Here is a 21,032-nt window from a genome sequence, read left to right as displayed (position 1 = left end):
ATAGAATAAAAATGTGAAGTAACAGCATTTGGAAAGGATTGGAAAAACTGGAACCCCCATAAACTGCTGGTGGAAATGTAAGAGTGCAACTGCTTTGGAAAACAATCTGGCATGTCCTCAAATGAATAAACATAGAGTTACCATACAACTCATCAATTTCACTCACTAGTATATATGGAAGAGAAAGGAAAACACAAGTTCACACAAAAACCTGTAAACAAATGTTTATAGCAGCATTACTTATAAAAGACAAAAGGTGAAAACAACCAAAATGTCCATAAATGGTTGAATGGATAAACAAAATGAGATATATCTACCCAATGGAATATTATCTGGCCATAAAATGGAATGATTTACTGATATGTGCTACAACTTCAATGAAACCCTGAAAATATTATGCTAGGTGAAAGAAGCCAGTCATAAAAGTCAACATATTACAGGATTCCATTCCTATGAAAGTTCAGAATAGGGAAATCTATAGAGAAAGAAAGTATAGTAGTGGTTGCTTAGAGCTGAGGGAGTAGGTGGGTGGAGAATGGGGAGATAGGAGGATGATAGCTAAAAAGTAAAGAGTTTCTTTGTTGAAGTATTAAAAATGTTCTAAAATAGACTGTGTTCATTGTTGCACATATCTGATAATATACTAAAAAACCACTGACGTACACTGTAAACGAATGAATTATATGGCATGTGAATTATCTCAATAAAACGGTTTAAAAACAGTTTTTTTAATTAAAAAACTTATTTAAAAAAAGCATTATTTCAACAGAGAATTAGAATCTATAAAAAATGAATCTTCTAGAATTATAAAACACCGACATTAAGAACTCAATGGATTGGTTTTAATAGTAGACTGACCACAGCAGAAGGCAGGAGAGGTGAAATTGAAAATGTATCAATTGGAACTATTCAAACTGAAGCACAGAGAGAAAAAAAAAATGGAAAGAACAGAATGTAAGGGAGATGTGGGTCATGAACAAAAGTTCTAGAAGGAAAGAAGAGAAAGCATGCTACAGAAACAATATTTAAAGAAATGGCTAAGAATTTTCCAAATTTGATAAAGACATAAACATAGATTCAAGAAACTCTTCAAACGACAAGCAGGATAAAATCAAAGAAAACTTCACCTGGGTATATCAGAGACAAATTGCTGAAAATGAAAGATAGAGAAAATATGCAAAGCAACCACTAAGATACATTACCATCAGAAGAATAAAATTATAATCACTGACTGTGATTATATTACAGTATTATAATCAACAGATGTTATGGTAACCAGAGTACAATGCAAAGATACATTCAGAGGGCTGGACTGAAAGAACCACTCATCTAGAATTCTATGTCCATTGAATTTTTTTCAAAAATGAAGGTGAAATAAGGACATTTTCAGACAACTAGAGCTAGAGAATTTGTCAACAGACATATACTACAAGAAGTAGTTAAAGATATACTCTAGGCTGAAAAGTTGGAAACATGAAAGTGCAAGGAAAATAAACCTGAAAAGGATAAATATACGGGTCATAAGGTTCAGCTGCTGGTTAGGAAGACTGTCACTTCTATCAAAACAAACAACCACCACAAAACACCAGTTAAAATGTTTTTCAATTGTAAATTTTCTTGAAAGACTTTAGAGAACTAAATGAACAAATCCAAGAGGGCTAAGTGCTTCCTTAGTGAGCAAATACTAAAGGCAGTTTTCATATGAAGTGATGGTTGCCTATTCTGGAAATAGACAGGTAAAGAAATGAGGGTGAAGGAAATAATCCTGAATGGAAACCTGAATCTGCAAGAAGGCATGAAGAGCACTGTAGACAATAAATATGTGGATAAATATTATCCACCATGTTTTTTATTTCCCTAAAAGACTATTGACTATTCAAAGCAAATAAAATATCAAAATATTGAGAATAATAGATAAGAAAAAGGAAAATATAGCACAACAATAGCGGTAAGGATTGGACGGAGTAAATGGAATTATACTAATTATACTATTGAAACTAGTATTGAATGAAGTGAAATTATACCGTTTACATTGTATATAGAGTATTATCAAATTAATTCAAGATAGACTGCTGAACTAAAGGATGTATACTGTCAAGTGGAGAACCATACCTAAAAAGCCAATAGAGGATATAAAATGAAATATTTAAAATATCTGAATAATCCAAAAGAAGGCAGGAGAGGAGAAATAAAGAACAAGTCACAATACAAATAGCAAGATGGTACATTTAAATCCAACTATCTCAATAATCACATTTAAAAGGCAAAGAGTGTCAGAGTGAATACTCTTGTAAAAGACGCACTTTAAACCTAAGGAGAAAAACAGATTGAAAGAAAAAGGATGGTAAAAGATACATCATGCAATCACTAATCATAAGAAAGTCAGAGGGGTTATGTCAGTGCCAGAAAAAGTAATATTAAAGATAAGGAGCACTGGCAGGGATAAAGGATTCATACAGATAAAAGGGTCAATTTATCAGGAAGACATAACAATCCTAAATGTGTATGTATGCAGTTACATGGCTTCAAAATACTAAGCAAAAATTGTTAGAAATAAAAGAAAAACAGACAAATCCACAACTGAAGTTAGAAATTTTAACATTCCTCTCTCAGTAATTTATAGAACAAGCATAAAAAAAAAAAAAAATCAGTGAGGCTATAGACTTAACTTAATTAACATATGAAGAACTCGACATCCAACAATTGCAGAACACATACTCTTTTCAAGTGCACAGGGCACATTTACCAGAATAGACCATTATCCTGGACCATAAAGCAAGTCTAATTCAAAAGACTGCCCTCAAACAAGGTGTATTTCTGACCATGGTGGAATTCAGTTGGAACTGTATTATTCCTCCTTTTTCCACTTCATTTATTTTTGTTTCATTTTTCTTTATAATTTTCTTTCTTCTACCTTTTTTGGGTTTATTTTGCTATTCTCATATTCCAACTTCTTAAGGTGTAAGATTAGATTATTGATTTTAAACCTTTCCTCTCTTCTAATATAAGCATTTAAAGCTACAATTTCCTTCTAAGGATTATTTTAGATGTAATGCATAAATTTTGATACACTGCTTTTGTTATTGTCAGTTAAAAATGTTTCCTAATTTCCTTTGTGATGCCTTTTTTGGTCCATGGATTATTTAGAGGTGGTTGTTTAGCTTCAAAATATTTTGTAATTTTTCTAATCTACAGTGTAGATTTTTAATCTACAGTGATAAAAGTCAGAATAGTGGTTTCTTGTGGGGGCAGGGGTTGAAGTATAGGGAGAAGGGGTGGGGATGGAGTTATTGATGGAAACACAGGAGAGAATCTTCACAGAAATATCCTATAACCTGATCTGGATGGTTGTTACATGGATGTAGAAACATGTAAAACATATACACAGTCAAGATTTGTACACTTTACTATATAGAAATTATAACTCAATTTAAAAACCCAAAGAATTAAATAAATACATGTTGAGAAAAGGAAAAATATTTTTAAAAAAATATTATTGAGTGTCCAATTTGTGTCAGGCACTGATGGCAGGGGATATAAGAATAAACAGCACAGTTCTGTAGTTCTAACAAAAACAAACTGACATTAACAAAAGCAATAATCTAGGATAATAATAGCCACTATTTATTATGCTATCATTTGTCAGACATTTATTTTTTTATTTTCTTTTATCTTACGAAATACATATTATAATCGCCATTTTACAGATGAGGAAATAAAGGTGGGTAAAAATAAAATAACTTGCCTGATTCACACTAGCAAAACTGGATTTTATTCACAGAGCTGTATGATATCAATGCCAAGCTCTTAACACCCCATTGCTCCCATTCTATTTTTTCTCACAGCAGAACTGCTTGTACCTTGTGGCAGTTTTACTTTGTATATTTTGCTGTTGCTAGAGTTTTTCTTTTTCTTTAAGCCAAATAATCACTCATTTAGAATGTTCTAAGGGAGCCTGGGGCTCTTAAACAAGGTGGAGCTGGAAGAGGCTCAGCAAATATAATACAGTGCATAAACACAGGCTGTTCTTTGATTTATGAGGAAAGCAGCTGCCAACTTGTCTCCTCTCCTCCCCAGTATCCCCCGCCAGACAGAGGACAAGTGACCTTCAGAACAAGCTTCCTCTTAGCACCACAAAGACCAAGCCCCAAGATGAGAAAATCTGGGTGAATAGAATATGGTATCTTCTGGGGAAAAACCTGTGCACATAATGGGCTAGAGATGAATGAATCACGACAATGATTTTGACTAGAGTCCTCCCATAAAATGTACATTCTAAATGATGCTCAGAAATTTCAACTACTGTTTTTAGTTGTTTTCCTTATCTTGCTCAACAAGGGTGTCAAAAAGCTCAACTAAATCAAATGCACAGGATATGAGATTTTTGATCAATGTACTTCTTTGGTTTATACTTAGCTGTTTAATCCGTATTGTTCTTTTCAGTAGCAAGGTTCTAAGATGTGCTAAACATTTACACAAATGCTACTTACTATAATCTTCACAGCCACCTAATATTTCTATTTTATAGACAAGGAAACTAATCCTCAGAGATGTTTTAAAAAGTAACTGGCCAGAAGTCACATCTTATGTGCAGAGTTGAAGTTCAATCCATGGCTTCAGACCCCAAGACCAAGGCTTAAGCAACAAAATTCAGGCTTTCTTGTTATAGAAAATATTTTAACACTATATTGCTTCATTTTTCCAATCTTAGTAACTCCTCTATAATAAAATACAATTGAAGTTTTGATGATTCAAACTCGATGCTTTCAATAGCATTAAATATAAATAAGCATGTGCAAGAGATTGAGGTAAATGTGTCCTGATCCCAACATACCACAACAGTTACATATACAAAGGTGGTAGAAGAGGCTTAAAGATGGCATGCGTCCTCAGAGCTGCAGAGGACAGTTAAATGGATGCATTTTCTGGGCAGATGCCAAATCAAGAAAGTCAAATTTGAGAAAAAAGCTCCTGGTACCCTTCCTGGCCATCTCCTCCTCTGGGAAGCTGCAGCCAGGGTGCTCCCTTTGTGGGTCCAGCTGAGAAGGAATGACTTGGGAAACTCCTCTACAGTGTGTTCCACTTCCCAGAATTTGATTTCCAGGGAAATGCAGCTTGAGACAAGGAAAGCAGTGTAAGAAACAATTGAGGCAGGCAGCCTGGGGCATGGCAAAGGCTTACCTGTTTTAAGTCCTACAGTGGAACACACTGCAGTGGAGAAGGAGGTTTGTTTCCTGGGAAATAGAGAGGACATTCAAATTCCTATAAACAGGTGAAATTCTAAGGCCACTACCAAGGACAAGCCTAGGACAAGACACGGGCCCAGGAAATAAAAGGAGGACCCTGCACTTTGCATTCACCTTAAGCTGACCTTGGAGAGTACTAAACTTGCAAAAACAGATTTGCAAAGATAGTGCAAAGTGTTTTTTGCTTAGGTCTGTGTGGTTTTGCTGACTCCAGACTAACTCAAGAAAAGCTCTGTCATATCATAACTAATACAAACTCAAGAAACAGACATCTCAGGGAATAAATTTGAGAGTTAATATTTTAAAATATTAAAATGTACAAAAGCTTACAAAACAAACAAACAAACAGGAAATGATGTCCCACCCAAAGGAAGAGGAAAAAATCCAGAAAAAAATCAATGGAGAAGAGGAGACTATGAACATACCAAAGACTTAAAAAAAAAAAAATGATCTTCAATATGTCCAAGGAGATGAAGGAAAATACAGGGAAAGAACTAAAGAATATCAGGAAATCAATGAATGAACAATTTGAGAATATCAATAGAGTGATGGAGTTTTGATAAAGGGAGCAAATAGACCTACTGGAATTGAAGACAAGAACTGAAATGAAAAACTCCCAGGAGGGTTTCAACAGCAGATTGGAACTGGCAGAAGAATTAGTGAACTTAAAGACAAGATAACTGAAATGAGTCAGGCAGTGGAGCAGAAAGAAAAGGAATTATAAAAAGTGAAAACAGCCTAAGAAACCTGTGGAACATCATCAGGCATACCGATATATGCATTACAGGGGTTCCAAGGAAAAAACCGAGAGAAAAAGGTAGAAGGAACATTCAAAGAAATAATGACAGAAACTTCCCAAACTTAGCAAAAGATGTGAATATGCACATCCAGGAAGCCCAAAAAACACCAAACAGGATAAACTTGAAGAGAATACACCCCATCTCACAGTAATCAAACTGTCAAATGCAAAGGACAAGGAGGGAGTTCTGAAAGCTGCAAGAGAAAAGCAACGTGTTATATACAAGAGAATCCCAAATAGATTAAGGGTCAATTTGTCATCAGAAACCATGTAGACAGGAAGGCAGTAGGTTGAAATACTTAAAGTGCTGAGAGAAAACAACTGCAAACCAAGAATTTTATAACCAGCGAGACTTTCTTTCAAAATTGAGGGAGAGATTAAGATATTCCCATTTAAACAAAAATTGAGGGATTTTATCACCACTAAACCTGCCTTACAAGCAATGCTAAAGGAAGTTCTTTAGACTGAAAAGAGTGGGTTAAAGTGACATAAAGAAATAAAGACTTCTGGTAAAGGTAACATACTGGTAATTATAAATGCTGGTACTACTGTATTGTATTTTTTGGTATGTAATTCCACTTCTTAATTACTAAAGGTACTAAAATGCAAATGCATAAAAAGTAATGATAAATCTACGGTTTTGGACATACAATGTACAAAGATATAATTTGTAACAGATCCAAAAAAGGTGGGGGGGATGGAGGTATATAGTAACAGTGTTTGTACATGCTACTGAAGTTAAGATGGTATCAAATGAAATAGGATCAGTAGATATTTTGTATGTTAAATGTTAACCTCATGGTAACCACAAGGAAGATATATGAAAAATATATCCAGAAGGAAATGAGAAGGGAGTCAATATGGTACAACATAAAACAAAGTAAATATGAAAGTAGGCATTACCAGAAGAACTGAGGGTCAAAAAAGTTACAAAACTTACAAACATTAAATAGCAAAATGGCAGAAAAATGTCCGGCATTATCAGCAGGGAATTTAAATGTAAATGGATTAAACTCTCCAGTCAAAAGGCAGTAACTGGCAGAATGGATGAAAACTTATGACCCAACTATATGCTGTTTACAATAGGTAGGCTGAAGGTAAAAGGATAGAAAAAAATATATACCACGTAAGTAGTAACCAAGAGACCCAGGGTGGCTATACTAATATCAGATAAAATAGACTTTAAGTCAAAAACGGTTACAAGTGACAAATACATTCATCATATACTGATAAAGGGACAAATTCAACAAAAAAATTTAATATAAAATATATGCATCTAAAAGCATAGCCCCAACAGATGTGAAGCAAATACTGACAGGTATGAAGGGAGAAATTGATGGTTCTACATTAAAAAGAGATTTTAATATAATACGTTCAATAATGGTTAGAAGATCTTAACAGAAGATTAATAAGGAAATAGAAGACTTGAATGGTACTCTAAAGCAACTAGACATAACAGACATACATATAACACTTAACCCAACAGCAGCAGAATACACATTCTTCTCAAGTACACATGGTCACAATCCAGGATAGACCACATATTAGGTCAAAACAAGTCTCAGTAAATTCAAAAATATTGAAATTATACAATGTATCTTCTGCAACCACAATGGAATGAAGCTAGAGATCAATAACAGAGGGAGAAATGGAAAATTAAAAAATATGTGGAAAATTAAACAATGTACTCTGAAACAACCAATGTGTGAAAGAGGAAATCCCAAGAGAAATTAGGAATTACATTGAGGAAATAAAAATGAAAATAAAACACAACAAAACATGGGGCTTCCTTTTCCATCCCACCTGATGCTGTGACTCCATTTCCACCCCTATGTTGGTGTGACCAGCCCTGGGAGACCCGTCTGACTAAGCGCACAGCAGGATTCCGGTGTCAGTGTGGCTTTCATCAGCACTGCAGCCAGCAGACGGCAACTGGTGCTACAGTGTTCTCATGGTCCATGGCAAAATGAGAAGAATGAGAAGAATGAGGCCAAGCCAACTTCAGTTGTTTGCCCTGCACATCACTATTGATTGATTTGAACTTTTTACCTCCAAACCTCAACGTGATTCATGAAGAGATGCTGGGGTTTGGCCTCCTGGTGCTAGGACCTGTGCGTGCGAAATCTCACTTCCTGCCTTACGGGAGCTGGCATCACGACTCCTGTTTCAAAGGTGAGAGAACTGGTGCCAAGAGAAGCTTGAAAACTAGAGCACTGCAGGTACCTGAGAAGCCCCCTGTGTATTTTCCAACATAGTCCACTCTCTCTCCATCAGAGAATTTCAGGGTCCCAACCTAGACCTATGGAATCAGAGTCTCCATTGTAATGGATGTCTATTTAAAGTTTGAGAAGCACTGCTCTGTGTTGCTGGAATTATACCTCTATGTGGAAGAACACTCTTTGAGGACCCAGATTGGTGTGGGGTTCTCCTACTATATTGAGGATTTTTCGGCCCCAAGACAACCATCAAAATAGAAACTCAACTGGGGGAGGATGCGGAGGTGTTGGACTTCCTCACGTGGATTGTTGCTGATGTTCTCACAAACATTGGGGTCTGGCAACTTGATATGCTGAGCCCTCTGTCTTGGGACTTGCCCCTATGAAGCTTGTTACTGCAAAGGAGAGACTAAACCTGCTTATAATTTGCCTAAGAGTCTCCCCGAGTGCCTCTTTGTTGCTCAGATGTGACCGTCTCTCTCTAACTGAGTCACCTCGGCAGGTGATCTCACTGCCCTGCCCACTATGTGGGACCTGACTCCCAGGGGTGTAAATAGGCCTGGCAAAGCAGGATATGATTCCCAGGGATGAATCTGGAACCGGCAGCATGGGATTGAGAACATCTTCTTGACCAAAAGGGGGATGTGAAATGAAACAAAGTAAAGCTTCAGTGGTTAAGAGATTTCAAATGGAGTTGAGAGATCACTCTAGTGGACATTATTACACACTATATAGATAATACTTCTTAGGCTTTAATGTATTGGAATGGCTAGAAGTAAACACCTGAAACTACCAAACTCCAACCCAGTAGCCTTGATTCTTGAAGACAACTGTATAACAATGGAGATTACAAGGGGTGACAGTGTGATTGTGAAACCCTGTGGATCGTACTCCCTTTATCCAGTGTATAGATGGATAAGCAGAAAAATGAGGACAAAAACTAAATGAAAAATAGGGTGGGAAGGGGGGGTTGATTTCGATGTTCTTTTTTATTTTTATTTTTTATTCTTATTTGATTCTTTCTGGTATAAGGAAAATGTTCAAAAACAGATTGGGGTGATGAATGCACAACTATATGATGGTACTGTGAATAGCTGATTGTACACCATGGATGACTGTATGGTATGTGAATATAACTCAATAAAACTGAATTTTTAAAAAATGAAAAAAAACCCATGGGATTCAGCAAAGATCGTGCTGAAAAAAAAATTTGCAGCTCTAAATGAGTACATTAAAAAAGAAGAAGGATTTCAAATCAGAGTACTAACCTCAGAACTGGAAGAACTAGAAAAAGAACAGCAAATCAAACCCAAAGCAAGCAGAAGGAAGGAAAGAACAAAGAATAGAATGGAGATAAATGAAACAGAATAAAAGAAACAAAAGAGAGGATCAATAAAACCGAAAGCTGTTTCTTTGAAAAGGTCAATAAAATTGACATACCTTTAGCTTAGTTGGTGGAAAAAAATAAGGGAGAGGACCCAAATAAGTAAAAACAGAAATGAAAAAGGGGGCATTACTACTTACCCCATTGAAGTAAAAAGGACTATAGGAGGATAATATGAATAACTGTATGCCAACAAATTAGATAACCTAGATGAAATGGACAAATTCCTAAAAACACACAAACTACTTACACTGACTCAAGAAAAAATAGAAGATTTCACAGATCAATAGCTAGTAAAGAGATTGAATCAGCAATCAAAAACCTCCCAACAAAGAAAAGACCAAGAACAGATGGCTACAGGGGACTTTTACAAAACATTCCAAGAAAACCTGACACTGATCCTGTTCAAATGCTTCCAAAAAATTGAATAAGAGGGAACAATCCATGGTTTATTTTATGAAGCCAATATCACCCTATTACAAAGCCAGATAAAAATGCCGCAAGAAAAAAAATTACTGAGCAATATCTCTTATGAATATAGATGCAAAAATCCTCAACAAGATACTAGCAAACCAAACCCAACAGCACATTAAAAGAATGATACACCATGATCAAGTGGGAATTATCCTAAGTATGCAAAGGTGGTTCGACATAAGAAAATAAATGAATGTAACACACCACATTGACAACTGATGCTGAAAAAGCATTTGACGAAATCCAGCACCATTTCTTGATAAAAACACTTAGAAAACTAGGAATATAAGGAAATTTCCTCAATAAGATTTAGGGCATATATGAAAAACCCACAGTTAACATCTTACATAATGGTGAAAGACTGAAAGCTTTCCCTTTTAGATGGAGAACAATACAAGGATGCCCACTGTCACCACTGTTATTCAACATTGTACTGGAAGTTCTCACCAGAGCAATTAGGCAAGAAAAAGAAATAAAAGGAATCAAAATTGGAAAGGAAGAAATAAAACATTCCCTATTTGCAGATGCTATGATCCTATATGTAGAAAATCCTGAAAAATCCACAACAAATCTCCTACAGCAAAAAAAAAAAAAAAAAAAAAAAGAATTCAGCAAACTGGCAGGGTATAAGATCAACACCCCAAAATCAGTAGTGTTTCTATGCACTAATAATGAATAATTAGAACAAGAAATTCAAAAAATATTCCATTCACAATAGCAATTAGAAGTATCAAACATCCGGAATAAATTCATCCAAGGATGTAAAGGCCTTGTATATAGAAAACTACAAAACATTGCTAAAAGAAATCAAAGAAGATCTAAATAAATGAAAGGGCATTCTGTGTTCATGGATTGGAAGACTAAATATTGTTAAGATGTCAATTCAATGCAAAGGATTTACAAATCCAACACAATTCCAATCAAAATTCCAACAACCTTCTTGGCAGAAATGGAAAGCCAATCATCAAAGTTATATAGAAGGGGGCAAGGGGCCCCAAATAGCCAAAGCCATCTTGAAAATGAAGAGTGAAGTTGCAGGACTCACACTTTCTGACTTTAAAACATATTACAAAGCCTCAGTTATCAAAACACCATGGTACTGGCATAAGGACAGACATATAGATGACACTGAACTCGAGTTCAGAAATCAACCCTCACATTTATGACCAAAAGATTTTTGACAAGAGGGCCAAGACCACTCAACTAGGAAACAAGTCTTCAACAAATGGTGCTGGGAAAATTGGATCTCCATTTGCAAAAGAATGAAGATGGACTCCTACCTTACACCTTGTACAAAAGTCAATTCAAAATCAATCAAAGACCTAAATATAAGGGCCGAAATTATACAACTCCTAGAAGAAAACATAGGGAAGCATCTTCAGGACCTTATGTACCAAAGCATGAACAACAAAAGAAAAAACAGATAAATGGGACCTCATCAAAATTTAAAACTTTTGTGCCTCAAAGGACTTAATCATGAAAGTGAAACGATAGCCTACACAATGTGAGAAAATGTTTTGAAACAACATATCTGACAAGAGTTAAATATCTAGAATATATAAAGAAATCCTTCAACTTAAAAACAAAAAGACAAACAACCCAATTAAAAAATGGGAAAAAGACTTTAATAGATAACTCTCCCAAGAAGAAATATAAATGGCCAAAAACACATGAAAAGATGCTCAACATCATTAGCCACAAGGGAAACATAAATCAAAACCACAAGATACCATTTTTTTGCCCACTAGAACAGTTACTATTTTTAAAAAATGTAAAGTTGTAAGTATTGGCAAGGATGTAGAGAAATAGGTACACTCATTCGTTATTGGTGGGAAAGTAAAATGGTGCAGCCGCCATGGAAGACAATTTGCCAGTTCCTCAGAAAGTTAAGTATATAATTACATATGACCTGGCAATCCCACTTATAGGTATATATATCCAAAAGAACTGAGAACAGGGACTCAAACAGATATTTGCACACCAATGGTCACAGTGACATTATTTACAATTGTCAAAAAAAGGAAGCAACCCAAGTGTCCATCAACCTATGACTGGATAAACAAAATGTGGTATATACACACAATGGAATATTATTTACCACAAGAAGGAATGAAGTTCTGATACATGAGACAACATGGATGAACCTTGAAGACATGCTGAGTAAAATAAGCAAGACACGAAAGGACAAATATTGTATTAATTCACTGATATGAAATAATAAGGATAAGCAAACTCACAGAATCAGAATCTAGAATATAGGCTACCAGGGAATGGGGTGGATGTAGGAAATAGGGAGTCAATGCTTAAAATGAAAGAGTTTCTTTTTGGGATGACGGAAAGGTTTTGTGACTGGATGGTGGTGATACTAGCACGACATTGTGAATGTAATTAACAGCACTGAATTATTTATTTGAATGGGTTAAAGGGGGAAATTTTAGGTTGTATATATGTTATAGAATAAAAAATTTTTAAAAATTCCATGGAACTGTACAACATAGTGAACCCTATGTTAAACCATGGACTATAGTTAATAGCACAATTATGAAAATGCACCTTCATCAATTGTAACAAATGTACCAAACCAATGCAAGGTGTTAATAATAAGGTGGTATATAGGAACCCTGTATTTTATGCATGAAGGTTCTGTATACCCAGTCTGTATACCTAGTATTTATTCTCTACTAAAAATTAAAAAAAAAAAAAAGATAAAAGTGGGAGGGAATGTAGGTGGAGACATAAATGCAACAGAATTGCCCATGAGTTGATGATTATTAAAGCTGGTAGTGGATACTTAAGTATTTATTATACTAGTCTCTTGACTAGTATAATTGTTCTATAATAAAAAAGTTTGTGCAGTAAAAAATAAAAGGTTATTTTGAAACTTGAAGATGATTGTATAAAAAGCTAGCTTATGAGGGGTGACAATGTGATTGGGAAAGCCATATGGACCACACTCCCCTTTGTCCAGTGTATGGATGAATGAGTAGAAAAATGGGGGGAAAAAAAGGCACCCAGGGTTCTTTTTTACTTTAATTGTTCTTTTTCACTTTAATTTTTATTCTTATTATTTTTGTGTGTGTGGTAATGAAAAAGTTCAAAAATTAATTTTGGTGATGAACGCACAACTATATAATGGTACTATGAACAACTGAATGTACACTTTGTATGACTGTATGGTATGTGACTATATCTCAATAAAACTGAATTTAAAAAATAAAAAAATAAAAGGTTATTTATAAATGAAATATCTAAAACTATAGAAAGCTGAAACTTTGGGGACCAGCTATACTCATTCATAGAATAGGCAATACTTAGAGGATACTTTCTCTTTATAGAAGGAAGGAACCCATTCAATGACAGTTCAGCCCTCTATCACTGAAGGAACACTCTTCCACATCTCTATTACATGCCTATTGAGCTCTACCAGATACTTCTAGTAACTGGGAGTTCACTGCTCTAAACCAACCTAATTCTCTGCTAGGCTACTAGAGAACTGGGTGACCTTTTCCCCATATTCAGACACATCTGCCTTCCCATATAGCCTCCACAAATTATATTCAATCCCCACATCACACTTTTGTTTTTTTTAGCTTTCAATCATATTATTTTATTTTACACATAATATTTATAGCAATCTTATATTTACCTGGTTGGTTTATTACTTCAATTAATTTATTTAGTAGCATCTGTCCATAACTCCAAGAAAAATATTAATAAACAATAATAAAACCTGTTAATACATTTGTAATGCTTACTACACGCCTGAAATTGTTACGAGTTCTTTACGTGTTAATTCATTACACATTACAGTAACACTTGGAAGGAAGTATCTCTCTAATAAGTTTCCATATAAAGACACTGATGTACAGTGAAGTTGAGTACCTTGCCCAAAGCCACACAGCTCCTGTGTGGTGAGGTGGGCTCAAAACCCAGACCACCTGTTGCAGAGTTCATGCTCTGATCACTCTCAATCATGACCACAATAAGAGATAAGACATAGAGGGCATTTAGCATCCAGACACAGTGCATGGGGCCTTGGATATGTTCATTTAAACCTGAGATGGCCTTAGTATGTAGGCTTATTTCTACACCCTTAATTTTTTAAATTCAGATTTATTGAGATATATTTACATACCATATAATCAACCACGGTGTACAATCAACTGTTCATAATACCATCATATGGTCGTGCATTCATCACCCCAATCAATTTTTTTTACATTTTCCTTACACAAAAATAAAAAATAAAAGTAAAAAGAACACCCAAATCATCCCATACCCCCCATCCCACACTATTTTTCATTTAGTTTTTGTCCCCATTATTCTACTCATCCATACATCCTAGATAAAGGGATTGTGAGCCACAAGGTTCTCACAGCCACACGGTCACACCATGTAAGCTACATAGTTATACAACAGTCTTCAAGAAACAAGGCTACTGGCCGCCCGGCGGGATCCTGCCCTCCAGGTAGCTCCTCAGACGCGTTGGGCCGGGCGCGGGGTTCTTCGCTGCGCCGGGGGCGCCGCTCACACTCACGAGGAGCCGGAAGTTCGCCGGTGGAGTGCGCTCCCCGGCCCGACTGAGAGGCAGAAGTTGCTTGGCAGCCGGTTGGCCTCTGCACAGGAAGCGGACGTCGCCAAGTCTGCCAAGTCAGTGTGTGTCTGGCTTCCTCATCACAGAGCTACTGAGAGGCAAACATCCAAGAAGTTCAATTGTGACAAAGATAGCCTCGTGAAGTCAGAGTTACAGAAACTGGTAACTAAAAGTGATAGTGCTTCCTTGCCAAAGATCACACCTGAGGCCCCTGGTGGAAATGAGCCTCTGGAATTTGCTGGAAGCCAAGTATCGTTTCCGGGACATGAAGCTGGTGGCCCCGTGCCCCATGAGGGCGAAGGCCTTCCCTCAGTCACCACAGAGTCGTGGATGACAGCTGCCTGCCCCTGCCAAATCACACAGCCAGCACGGAAGCGTCTGAGAGCAGCTCCACAGTGCAGGATGAGGCAGCATCAGAGGCAGAGAAAGTGCAGAAGCCACCACTTCAGATGGACAACAGTGTCTTTCTAGATGATGATAGCAATCAGCTGATGCCAGTGAGCCGATTCTTTGGAAATGTGGAGCTCATGCAGGACTTTCCACCAGTGTCTTCATCTTGTCCTTCAATGAGCAGACAAGCATTTCAGAGCCAAAGATGATGACAATGATGATGATGCAGAAATGTAGATAATAAAATAAAATAATTTCTTTACATCTTTAGTCAGATTACAGTTCAACAGTTTAGCAGATTACAGGATTCATATAAAATGTATCTCAAAGAGCTGTTCTTAATCAAGAACTGGTTCATAGAAATCAACAAATAATGCAAAACACCAAATAACCTGTGATTTATTGATCTGAACTGCTGTGAGACAATCTTTGAGATTGTAAAGCTGCTGTCACCATGTTGCTGTATTTTCTTATATTTGTAAGTGTGTATATATATAAAATGATGGTTTGAGTCAGCTGAGGGAGGTTGGGATTAAATAGTGGATACATTTGTAAAGAAAAATATTCCCTTAAATAGTTTTAAATGGAGATTTAGTTTTGATAATATGCAAGTTTATTTTCCATTATCAGATTTTGATCATTCTTGTGATTAATTCAATGCCAGTTCTTAAAGAACTCTACTTTCTGTGTATATCATGCTAATATTTACCTTGGAAATTTTGCAGAATATGTATAGGAAAGAAATAAAATGTATTTTAAAAATAAAATAAAAAAATAAAAAAGAAACAAAGCTACTGTGTTGCAGTTCGACAGTTTCAGGTATTTCCTTCTAGCTATTCCAATACACCAAAACTTAAAAAGGGATATCTATACAGTACATAAGAATGCCCTCCAGAGTGACCTCTTGACTTCATGTGAAATCTCTCAGCCACTGAAATTTTATTTTGTTTTATTTCACTCCTTCCTTTTGGTCAAGATTTTCTCAATCCCACAATACCGGGTCCAGGCTCATCCCTGGGAGTCATATCTTGCATTGCCAGGGAGATTTGCACCCCTGGGAGACAGGTCCCACATAGCGGGGAAGGCAGTGAGTTCACCTGCCAAGTTTGGCTTAGCTAGAGAGAGAGGGCCACATCTGAGCAACAAAGATGCTCTCTGGGGGAGACTCTTAGGCACAATTATAAGTAGGCTTAGCCTCTCCTTTGCAGCAACAAGCCTCATCAGTACATCATCCTTTTCTTAAAATGCAATTTTATTGAGATATATTCACATACCATACAAACCAAAGTATACAATCACTGGCTCACTGTATCATTACACAGTTCTGCATGCATCCCCACGATCAATTTAAGAATATTTTCATTACTCCAGATAAGAAACCCAAATCCTCCCATACCCCTTATCATCCCCCTATTACTGACCCATAATGTTGGTATGGTACATCTGTTACTGTTGATGAAAGAATACTAAAATATTACTGATAACTACAGTCCATAGTTTGCAATAAGTACATTTTCCCCATTTACTGCTTTATTAACTCCTTATAATAGTGTCATACATTTGTTCTAGTTAATGAAAGAATTTATATTCGTACAGTTAATTGTAGACATTGTCCACCACAAGATTCACTGTGTAATACATTCCCATGTTTTAACCTCCATCTTTCCTTCTGGTAACATGCATGACCCTTTTATACCACATTCATACACCATTCAGTACTGTTAATTATCCTCACATTAACATGCTATCGTCACCTCTATCCATTTCCAACCTAGTTAAACATTCTGCACATATTAAGCAATCGCTCCCCATTCTTTAGCTTCATTCTATATCCTGGTAACTTATGTTCTGTATTTTATATCTATGAGTTTACATATTATAATTAGTTTGTATCAGTGAGATCATACAATATTTGTCCTTTTGTGTCTGTCTTATTTCACTTACGTCCTCAAGGTACATCCATGTTGTCACGTGCTTCAGAACTTCATTCCTTCTTACTGCTTAATAATATTCCATCATATGTATATACTACATTTCATTTATACGTTCATCTGTTGATGGACACGGGTTGTTTCCATCTTTTGGCAATTGTGAATAATGGAGCTATGAACAGCAGTGTGCAAATGTCTGCTCACATCCCAGCTTTCAGATCTTCTGGGTATATCCTGAGTAGCAGGATGGTCGGTGTGCCAGTTTGGATATATTTTGTCCCCCAGAAAAGCCATATTCTTTAATGCAATCTTGTAGGGGCAGACTGATTGGTCTGTTGATTAGGGTGAAACCTCTGACTGGATTACTTCCATAGAGGTGTGCATCCCACCCATTCATGGTGGGTCTTGAATAATTCACTGGACTACTTAAGAGAGCTCCAAAGCAGATACTTGCTGATGGTTGGAGATGGAGACAGAAGAACGTTTGGAGACGCTAAGCTAATAGATGAAGTCCAGAGTGTGCCCCAGAGAAGCTAAGAGAGGACCCCCAGATGCTTAGAGAGAAACAACCTGGGAGAAAGAAGCAAGGACACACAAGATCTGAGAGAGAGGAGCCCAGAGAAATTTTGGAGAAAGCCATTTTAAAACACAACCTTGGAGTAAAAGACCAGCAGATGTCAGCTACATGCCTTCCCAGCTGACAGAGGTGTTCTGGACACCATCAGCCATTCTTCAGTGAAGGTATCCTCTTGTTGATTAGTTTGGACACTGGCCTTAGAACTGTAAATACGTAACTTAATAATCCCCTTTATAAAAGCCAGTCCATTTCTGGTATTTCGCATAATGGCAGCTATTGGAAACCAAAACAGCTGGGTTGTAAGGTAACTCTACACTTAGCTTCCTGATGAACTGCCAAACTATTCTCCACAGTGGCTGTACCATTTTACATTCCCACCAGCAGTTAATAAGTGTTCCACTTTCTCCACATCCTCTCCAACACTTGTAGTTTCCTGTTTAATAGAGGCCATTCTATTAGTTGTTTAAAGTGTAAACATAAAATACTTCTAGATAGTCTTATGGATCCTTCCCACACACAACCATACTACCACCACTACTTTCTTTAAATGTTATTGAGATCCAAAATATACATTAAATATTTGAAAATGCAAAACTAGGGGACTATATGAGAGAAGACAGAGATAGATGTCACTAGAAAAGGATCAGATCTTTTTTGGGATTGTGGATATGAATGAATTTGACTTTCCAATGATGCTGATCTTTAAAAATGGAAGAAAAAATGGTTGAGGGATTCTTAGTAGCACCTGGAGACAATCTTACTCTTGACCGTAGATGGAAACAGAGAGTAGGACGGGCCAAGTCATTAAGTAGAGGGTCCACAATGCTTTTCAAACTTTAATGTTCATACCAATCACCTGAGGATTTTGTTAATATGCAGATTCTGATTCAAGAGGTGTGAAGGGAGGCCCAGGTTCCAGAGTTTGCACAAGATCACAGGTGATTTCTATCCTATGGATCATGCTTTGAGTAAGGATGACTTACAGAACAGCTTGGGCCGTTGGTCCCTCCCTTCCCGCCTCCCCTCCTTTTGTATAGAGAGTAACTGGTTGCAGCATTTGCTCCCATCTGTAGTTTGAACACTTCTTCCTTCACAAAGCAGATTTGCCTGGAGAGAGTTTAGGATGAGTGTTGAAGCTGTATAGAAAGCAGAGCAGAGCTTGAAGAAACTTCAGACCCCCAAAAGATAAGAATATGAAAAGCAGGACTTTCTAGAAGTGAAGTTGACTAAAACCTCTGCTCCTGAGCAAAGCCCTCTTTGTTTCAACAAATAAAATCTTACCTCCTCCCTAGTCAAATAGACAATGGAAATCTGTTTATAGGGCCCATCCACTCTCACAGAGTCTGCTGGCCCCATTCTCTTCCCACTCAAGCACAAAGATTTGGGGGAAACAGATCTACCCATTGCAAAGGAAACACAAGCCAGACAATTATATTAACAATATAACCCTTCACTCATAAATATGAAAAGGCAACCATAGTTCTCCTGACATAAATAAAACCAAAGCATGAACAAGAAAGTCTGAGGGAAACAAATATAACAAATCTAGAAACAGACATAATAATAGAAAGAGAAAAGAACTTTGAAAATTTTCTAATTAGTAATCTCATAGGCTTGAAAGGATATTCCATCTATAAAAGCCATAAAACTGAATTAAACATGAAAAGGGAGCAGAGAACAAAAAAAATAGTTCTTAGAAATTAAAAATATGATGCCAGAATCTAAGAATTCATAGGAAGTCTTAAAAAAAAAAACAGATTTGACTGATGACAAAATTAGTGACCTGAAATAAAAAACTTATCAAAAATAATAAAGAGGGGAAATTTTGAGTAGCTAAGTTAAATCTGAATCTATTTACACTTCGTTTAAAAACTACACAATTCAACAAAAAGAAATAGAACCACACAAATCCCATACCATCAACATAACTAGAAGACAGAGAACACTACAAACTTCAAGTCATCTGCAAATAAACTTTAAAAAGAAAAAAAAAGAAAAAAAAAAGCAGACACCAATTTCCAGCAGAACTATTTCTTGAGCTCTTGTAACAACCCTTCTCAGAGAACTAGGAGATGTCAAGATAAACTATTCAAGAGGGAAGAGGAGACTGAGATAAAATCACACCCAAAGAAAAAGAGTCCACCCTGAGTGCAAATAAGTTGAAAGAGTACTGGTACATTATGGCACTGACTAAAGAAGGACTCAAAGAGTCAAAGAGGTAGTCTTGGAAAGGCAAAGCTTTGGGAAGAGAAAAGGAAAGGAAAGGAGAAGTAAAGATTGTGTAGTAGGACAAAAAGAAGCAAGGGGCAAAATTTAGGAGGCAACAAGACAGAAAAAGAAAAATTGAAGGATATAAACCTCTTCCTCTAACCTCCAAAAATATTATTTAAGACTACCTTGTACTGGGAATCTTGCAAACCTCCCCAAACCACCAACCATGTCAATATAACTGAAAGTGTCCAGCAAGCATCTGAGACAGCTGACTGAAATAGTCAATGCTGAGACATATCCTAGTAAAATTATTAGACTTTAAAGATGAAGTAAAAATCCTCAGCACCTCCAGGAAAAAAGATTTTAAAAATTGACCAGGGCAAGAGAAATGGACATCATACTTCCCCAAAGCAATGTAATGAAAACCATGGCAAGAACGGAACAGAATGTATGGACCAAGAATTTTTCTATCCAGACAAGCTGCCCTTCAGGTATCAAGGCAATAAAAAAGTCATCAACATGCAAGAACTCGGAAAATTTTGTACTATAAGGCCTTCTTAAAAGAATCCACTAGAGGTTGGTCTTTATCCAATCAAGAAATAACCTGGGAAAACTTCAGCAAAAGAACTGATTTAATATATTTGATGGTAGTTCTGTGACTAAATAAAAGTGGAATCAGTGGTAGAAGAATAATATATAGAAACAGTATTAGTTAAAAGACAGAAGGAGAAAGAAAAAAATAAGCTCACTGATTGCTGCATAGGCAATAGGTGGGGTCAAAGGATACCATAAAACCTGACAAACCAAATAGTAAAAAGTTGAATAAGAAAACAGGGACTAAGAGCATTCAACAAGGTATAAATACTAAGGTAACCACAAGAACAAAATCACAAATCCTCCTAAATGCCAAAGAAATTAAAAATAAAAAAGGATAAAGAAAACACATCATACAGAAAAATGCAGTAAATATAACATAATATATAGTAGTTGTAACATAAAATAATACAGCAGAATTGACACCAAACATATCAGTCATATCAATAAATATAAATGGGCTTAATTCACCCATTATAAGAAAAAGATTTTCAATTTGACTCATAAGGTCAAGGTACACAAGAGAAAGATCTATAAAAGAGTAATTCAGAAAGGCTAAAAATAAAGGAATTAATTGGCAAAGGTATGTCAGGCAGATGGAAAAAATAGCAAGAAG

At 36.2% G+C, this 21,032-nt stretch overlaps 1 protein-coding gene and 1 pseudogene across 5 annotated transcripts in view; one reads left to right on the top strand and one right to left on the bottom strand.

The window, feature by feature from the left end:
• Positions 1-21,032, bottom strand: part of MCF2L2 (MCF.2 cell line derived transforming sequence-like 2) — a 337,731-nt gene that overhangs the window by 243,113 nt on the left and 73,586 nt on the right. The gene's annotated exons all lie outside the window — the stretch shown is intronic.
• Positions 8,124-15,340, top strand: LOC119509876 (annotated as a pseudogene).

The sequence above is a fragment of the Choloepus didactylus genome, chromosome 1 (genome assembly GCF_015220235.1).
Source record: "Choloepus didactylus isolate mChoDid1 chromosome 1, mChoDid1.pri, whole genome shotgun sequence".
Classification (NCBI taxonomy): Eukaryota; Metazoa; Chordata; class Mammalia; order Pilosa; family Megalonychidae; genus Choloepus; species Choloepus didactylus.
The sequence above is the reverse complement of the archived record's forward strand: the minus strand, read 5'-3'. Positions and strand labels throughout refer to the sequence as shown.